Genomic DNA, 7298 nt, shown 5'->3' with positions numbered 1-7298 from the left:
ACATTCTGGGTGCTGTGAGTATTTCAAGTGGCTACAGCTCAGTTGGTAAAGAATCTGCCTTCAGTGCAGGAGACCCCAGTTTGATCCCTGGGTTGAGAAGATCCCCTGGAGAAGGACAGGCTACCCACTCCAGTATTCTTGGGCTTCCCTGGTGGCTCAGCTGGTAATGTCCATGGGGTCGCAAAGAGTCAGACGTGACTGAGTGACTTTCTCTCTCACAGGACAGTTTGAAGCACATTTTAGGTTCCCCCAGAAATGGAGTCTAAGACTGAGGTGTCACTATAGAAAGTTACTGGGAAGTGTGTTCAGTTGACAGCACCTGTCAAGGAGAAAGAAGGAGGTGGAGCTGGGCTGCCAGAGAAGCTGGGCTGTGATGCAGTTACAGCAGGGACCTCAGGCTGCCCCATAACAAGTTCTAGAACCAGGATGGCTCTTTAAAATTATCACAGATGTGAAGAAAGGAGAGGGTCCTTGTATTTTCCACTGACCTTGGATAAATGTTGCCTGGGAGTGAAGGAGTCACCTTGGCTGAGGCGGCTTCCTTTGACAGAAGACAATTCCAGAAAAAGTTCTCAGCGGTGAGCTGTCAACTGGCCACCTTTGAGAGTCTCAAAAAAAGAGCCAGGACTTGAAGGGGCTCCACAGCACAGCACAGTACTCACTACAAGGAGTGAATCTGTAAAAGATGCGATTAGAAAGCTGAGAACATACTGGGTGATATAGAGTCTCACAAGTCATATTTACAGGTTTGGGCACTTTTTGTTTTAAGCAACAGGGAGCTGCTGAAGAATTTTAAGCTGAGGTTAAATCAATACGATCATGTTTGTGTTTTAAAAGGATCACCATGGCTGCTGTGTAGAGAATTGATCAGAGAAAATACTGGAGGCAGGGCGCTCTGTGAGGAAGTGGCTACAGTCATCAGAGACAGACGTGATGAGAGTTTGAATTTACTAAGTGGGGGAATAAAGAAAAGTGGGCTGATTAAGGAGATAGAAAGCAAAATTAATCACATCCACTTACGGATGGATGGGCTTCCCTGGTGGCTTGGTGGTAAAGGATCCACCTGCAATGCAGGAGCTGCAGGAGATCCCCTGGAAGATCAGGAAGATCCCCTGGAGGAGGGCACGGCTACTCACTCCAGTATTCTTGCCTGGAGAGTTCCATGGATGCAGGAGCCTGGCTGGCTACTGCCAGGGTTCATAGGGTCACAATGAGAAGGATATGACTGAAGCAGCTTGGCATGCACACACACACTTATGGATGGGTAGAGTGCGAGGATGATGGAGAAAATGGATGAAGTCTAGTTTCTGGTCTGGGAATCTGAACTAAGAAATTTAGTCAAAGACGATGCTTCATAGTTTTCATTTTCTGTTCCATCCTCTACCATGTGGATGACTAGACTTGGTAACACTCCTGTAGTGAGGAGAGACAGTGCAGCCATTGCCAGTTGGTGAGATGTGCGTGGAGGTTATGGCTGCAACCTGGGATGAAGCTGCAGAGAGCCCAGTGTATCTTCTCCTCTTTCTTCCTCTTTCGTAGAAGGAGGGAGACCATATGTGGAGACGGTAGAGCCAGAGGCTCGAAGCAGCTGAGAACCCTGCGTCATGCTGCGGAGGCAGCTGCTCTGGATTGTTGCCCAGACAGGCGAGGACATTGTGTGAGCTGGAAACAGACTTTTCCCGTCATGCTTTAAGATTGGGGATGTTCTTGCAGAATAAGGCTAGTCTGTCCTGAAAAATACTGAAACATAGAAGAATGTGCATGTGTGCGTGTGTTTGGGTGTGTGTGTCTGAGTATGGGGATGTGTGTGTGTTTGGGTGTGTGTTGTTGTGGGGCTGGAGGCAAAAATAGGGTGGAAAAGGCAGAAGATAAATTTAGTTTTACAAATGTTGAGTTTAAGTTTCCTGAGAGGTATTTTTTCTTTTTTATTAATTTTTAAATTGAGTATAATTGCTTTGCAAGGTGTTGGTTTCTGCCATATACCAGTATGAGTCAGCCATAGGTGGGTATACATATGTCCCCTCTCTCTCCTAAACCTCCCTCCCACCCCACCTCTTCCGAACCCTCTAGGTAGGCACAGAGCACCAGATTGAGCTCCCAGCATCATATAGCAAATCCCCACTGGCTATCTATTTTACATATGGTGAGGTACACGTTTCAGTGCTTCTCTCTCAATTCCACCCTCCCTCTCCTTCCCCCACTGTGTCCACAAGTCCATGCTCCATGTCTGCATCGCTGCTGCTGCCATGCAAATAGGTTCGCCAATACCACTCTTCTAGATTCCATGTATTTGTGTTCAGTTCAGTTCAGTTCAGTTCAGTCGCTCAGTCGTGTCCAACTCTTTGCGACCCCATGAATCACAGCACGCCAGGCCTCCCTGTCCATCTCCAACTCCCGGAGTTCACTCAGACTCATGTAGATCTAGTTGGTGATGCCATCCAGCCATCTCATCCTCTGTCGTCCCCTTCTCCTCCTGCCCCCAATCCCTCCCAGCATCAGAGTCTTTTCCAATGAGTCAACTCTTCACATGAGGTGGCCAAAGTATTGGAGTTAGTATATGATATTTGTTTTTCTGTTTCTGACTTACTTCACTCTGTATAATAGGCTCTAGGTTCATCCATCTCAATAGAACTGACTCAAATTCATTCTTTTTTATGGCTGAGTAATTTTTCAATGTTTATATATACATATACACAGTACATACAATTATATACATTCCAATGTATATATGTGCAGTATACTGTATACACTGTATATATATGTATATATACATATATATACCACAACTTCTTTATGTATTCATCTGTTGATGGACATGTAGGTTGCTTCCATGCCCTGGCTATTGTAAGTACTGCTGCAATGAACGTTGAAGTACACGTGTCTTTTAGAATTGTGGTTTTCTCAGGGCATATGCCCAGTAGTGGGGATTAAGGGGTCATATAATAGTTTTATTCCTAATTTTTTTTTCTTAAGAAATCTCCAGACTGTTCTCCGCAGTGGCTGTATCAATTTACATTCCCACGAACAGTGCAGGAGGGTTCCCTTTTCTTTACACCCTTTCCAGCATCTATTGTTTGTAGATTTTTTGATGATGACCATTCTGACTGGTATGAGATGATAACTGATAGTTTTAATTTTCACTTCTCTAATAATAAGTGATGTTTATCATTTTTCATGTGCTTATTAGCCATCTGTATGTATTCTTTGGAGAAATATCTGTTAGGTGTTCTGCCCATTTTTTGATTGGGTTGTTTTTTCTAATATTGAGCTGCATGAGCTTTTTATATATTTTGGAGATTAATCCTTTGTCAGTTGTTTCATTTGCAATTATTTTCTTCCATTCTGAGCATTATCTTTTTGTCTTGTCTTTGGTTTTCTTTGAAATGCAAAAGTTTTTAAGTTGAATTAGATTCTATTTATTTTTGTTTTTATTTCCATTACTGTAGGAAGTGGGTTATGGAGGATCTTGCTGTGATTTATACCAAAGAGTGTTCTGCCTATGTTATACTCTAAGAGTTTTAGAGTCTTGTTTTACATTTAGCTTTTTAGTCTATATTGACTCTATTTTTGTGTTTGGTGTTAGGAAGTGTTCTAATTTCTTTCTTTTATACATAGTTTTCCAGTTTTCCTAGCACCACTTATTGAAAAGACTGTCTTTTCTCCATTGTATATTTTTGCCTCCTTTGTCAAAGATAAGGTGCCTACAGGTGCATGGGTCTATCTCAGGACTTTCTATCTTGTTCCATTGATCTATATTTCTGTCTTTGTGCTGGTACCATACTATCTTGATGATTGTAGCTTTGTAGTATAGTCCGAAATCAGATAAATTGATTCCTCCAGCTCCATTTTTCTTTCTCAAGATTGCTTTAGCCATGCAGAGTCTTTTGTGTTTCTGTTTAAATTGTGAAGTTTTTTGTTCTACTTCTGTGAAAAATGCCACTGGTAACTTGATAGGGATTGTATTGCATCTGTAGATAGCTTTTGGCAGTATAGCTGTTTTCACAATATCGACTCTTCCAATCCAAGAACATGGTGGGTCTCTCCACGTGTTTATTTCACCTCAGTTTCTTTCCTTGGGGTCTTACAGTTTTCTGTATGCAGGTCTTTGTCTCCTTCAGTGGTTTATTCCTGGGTATTTTGTTCTCTTTGTTGTAATGATGAATGGGATTGATTCCTTAATTTCTCTTTCTGATTTTTTTGTTGTTAGTGTATAGGAATGTGAGGCATGTCTATATATTAATTTTGTATCCTATGACTTTACTAAATTCACTGATTAGCTCTAGTAATTTTTGATAGTATCTTTAGCATTTTCTATGTGTAGTATCATGTCATCTACAGTGAGAGGTTTACATCTTCTTTTCCATTCTGGATTCCTTTTCTTTCTTTCTTTTCTCTGATTGCCATGGCTAGGACTTCCAAAACTATATTGAATAACACTATCAAGAGTGAGCATCATTGTTTTATTCCTGATCTTAGAGAAAATGTTTTCAGCTTTTCACTGTTGAGAATAATATTTGCTCTGGGTTTGTCATATATGACCTTTATTATGTTGAGGTAGGTTATTCTATGCCCATTTTATGAAGAGTTTTTATTATAAATGGGTACTGAGTTTTGTCAGGCGAAGGCAATGGCCACCCACTCCAGTACTCTTGCCTGGAAAATCCCACGGACGGAGGAGCCTGGTAGGCTGCAGTCCATGGGGTTGCTGGGAGTTGGGCATGACTGAGCGACTTCACTTTCACTTTTCACTTTCATGCATTTGAGAAGGAAATGGCTACCCACTCCAGTATTCTTGGCCTGGAGCATCCCAGGGACGGGGAGCCTGATGGGCTGTCATCTATGGGGTTGCACAGAGTTGGACACGACTGAAGCGACTTAGCAGCAGCAGCAGAGTTTTGTCAAAAGCTTTTTTTGCACCTAAAGAGATTATCATATTATTTTTATCTTTCAATTTGCTAAAATGGTGTATCATATTGTTTGATTTGCATAAATTAAAGAATGTTTTCATCCCTAGGAAAAGCCCACTTGATCATAGCATATGAACCTTTTAATGTGTTGTTGGGTATTGTTTGCTAAAATTTTGTTGAGAATTTTTGCATTTGTATTCATCAGTGATACTGATCTGCAATTTTCTTTTTTTGTGTGATGTCTTTATAACAGTTAGTGGAGAAGGCAATGGCACCCCACTCCAGTACTCTTGCCTGGAAAATCCCATGGACGGAGGAGCCTGGTGGGCTGCCATCTATGAGGTCGCACAGAGTTGGACACGACTGAGGCGACTTAGCAGTATCACAATTATATGGTATCAAGGTGATGGTGGCCTTATAGAATGAGTTTGGAAGTGTTCTTCCCTGGGCAATTTTTTGAAAGAATTTGAGAAGAATAGATCTTACCTCTTCTCCAAATATTTGATAGAATTCACCTGTAAGCCATCTGGCCCTGGGCTTTTGCTTTAGGGGAAACTTTTTTTTTTTTAATCTTGAACCCCCTCCTGGGAAGAAGGGCCTGGGCCAGAGTCGGGCTTCAAGTGTCCAAGTCTGTGGGCCCGGTGAGGGCGGAAACCGGTCCCCGTCCCTCAACCTGGACGGCCCCGAGCTGACCCCTCCCAACCCCTTATGTACCTGCCTCTCTCTGCTCAGTTAACGCCACCAAGGCCGCCCCAGCCTGTCAGCCCGTCGGTCACTCAGCCAGTCTCTTACCTGGGTCAGTCTGTCCGGCCAGACCTCAGAGCCCTCCTACACAGACTCTGGTCAGCTGATGCAAAAAGTGTTTGTTTTTTTTTCAATATATATATTTATTTTATTTTTTAACTTTACAATATTGTATTGGTTTTGCCATATATCAGCATGAATCCACCACAGGTATACACATGTTCCCCTTCCTGAACCCTCCTCCCTCCTCCCTCCCCTAGGGGAGACTTTTGATCACAGTTTTGATTTCAGTGCTTGTGATTGGTCTGTAATTAACTTCTATTTCTTCCTGGCTCAGTTTTGGAAGGTTGAACTTTTCTATTAATCTGTCCATTTCTTCTAGGCTGTCCATTTTATTGGCATATACTTGTTCATAGTAGTGTTTTATGACCCTTTATATTTCTGCATTGTCTTTTGTAGCCTCTCATTTTTCATTTATAATTTTGTTGATTTGAGTCTTCTCTCTTTTCTCTTGGTAAGTCTAGGTAATGGTTTGTCAATTTTGTTTATCTTCTTAAAGAACCAGCTTTTAGTTTCACTGATCTTTTGCTATTGTTTTCTTCATTTCTTTTTCGCTTATTTCTGCTCAGATCTTTATGATTTCTTTTCTTCTACTAACTTTGGGGATTTCTTTTGTTCATCTATTTCCAGTTGCTTTAGGTGGAAGATTAACTTGTCAATTCAATAATTTTCTTGCTGTCTTCTTTCTTGAGGTAGGATTGTATTGATATAAACTTCCCTCTTAGAACTGCTTTTGCTATATCCCATTGCCTTACAAATAGCTGTGAAAAGAAGAGAAGCAAAAAAACAAAGAGAAACGGAAAGATATACCCATTTGAATGCAGAGTTCCAAAGAATAACAAGGAGAGATAAGAAAGCCTTCCTCAGTGATCAGTGCAAGGAAATAGAGGAAAACAATAGAATGGGAAAGACTAGAGATCTCTTCAAGAAAATTAGAGATACCAAGGGAGCATTTCATGCAAAGATGTGTTCAATAAAGGATAGAAATGGTATAGACCTAACAGAAGCAGAAGATATTAAGAAGAGGTGGCAAGAATACACTGTACAAAAAAGATCTTCACAGCCCAGATAACTGCGACGGTGTGATCACTCACCTAGACCTAGACATCCTGGAATGAGAAGTCAAGTGGGCCTTAGGAAGCATCACTACAAACAAAGCTAGTGGAGGTGATGGAATTCTAGTTGAGTTATTTCAAATCCTAAAAGATGATGCTGTGAAAGTGTTGCACTCAATATGCCAGCAACTTTGGAAAACTCAGCAGTGGCCACAGGACTGGAAAAAGTCAGTTTTCATTCCAATCCCAAAGAAAGGCAATGCCAAAGAATGCTCAAACTACCACACAATTGCACTCATCTCACATGCTGGTAAAGTAATGCTCAAAATTCTCCAAGCCAGGCTTCAGCAATACGTGAACTGTGAACTTCCAGATGTTCAAGCTGGTTTTAGAAAAGGCAGAGGAACCAGAGATCAATTGCCAACATCCATTGGATCATTGAAAAAGAGAGTGTTCCAGAAAAACATCTGCTTTATTAACTATGCCAAAGCCTTTGACTGTGTGGATCACAACAAACTGTGGAAAATTCTTC

The sequence above is a fragment of the Bison bison genome, unplaced genomic scaffold (assembly GCF_000754665.1).
Source record: "Bison bison bison isolate TAMUID 2011002044 unplaced genomic scaffold, Bison_UMD1.0 scf7180017864270, whole genome shotgun sequence".
NCBI lineage: Eukaryota > Metazoa > Chordata > Mammalia > Artiodactyla > Bovidae > Bison > Bison bison.
This window is presented reverse-complemented; position numbering follows the sequence as displayed.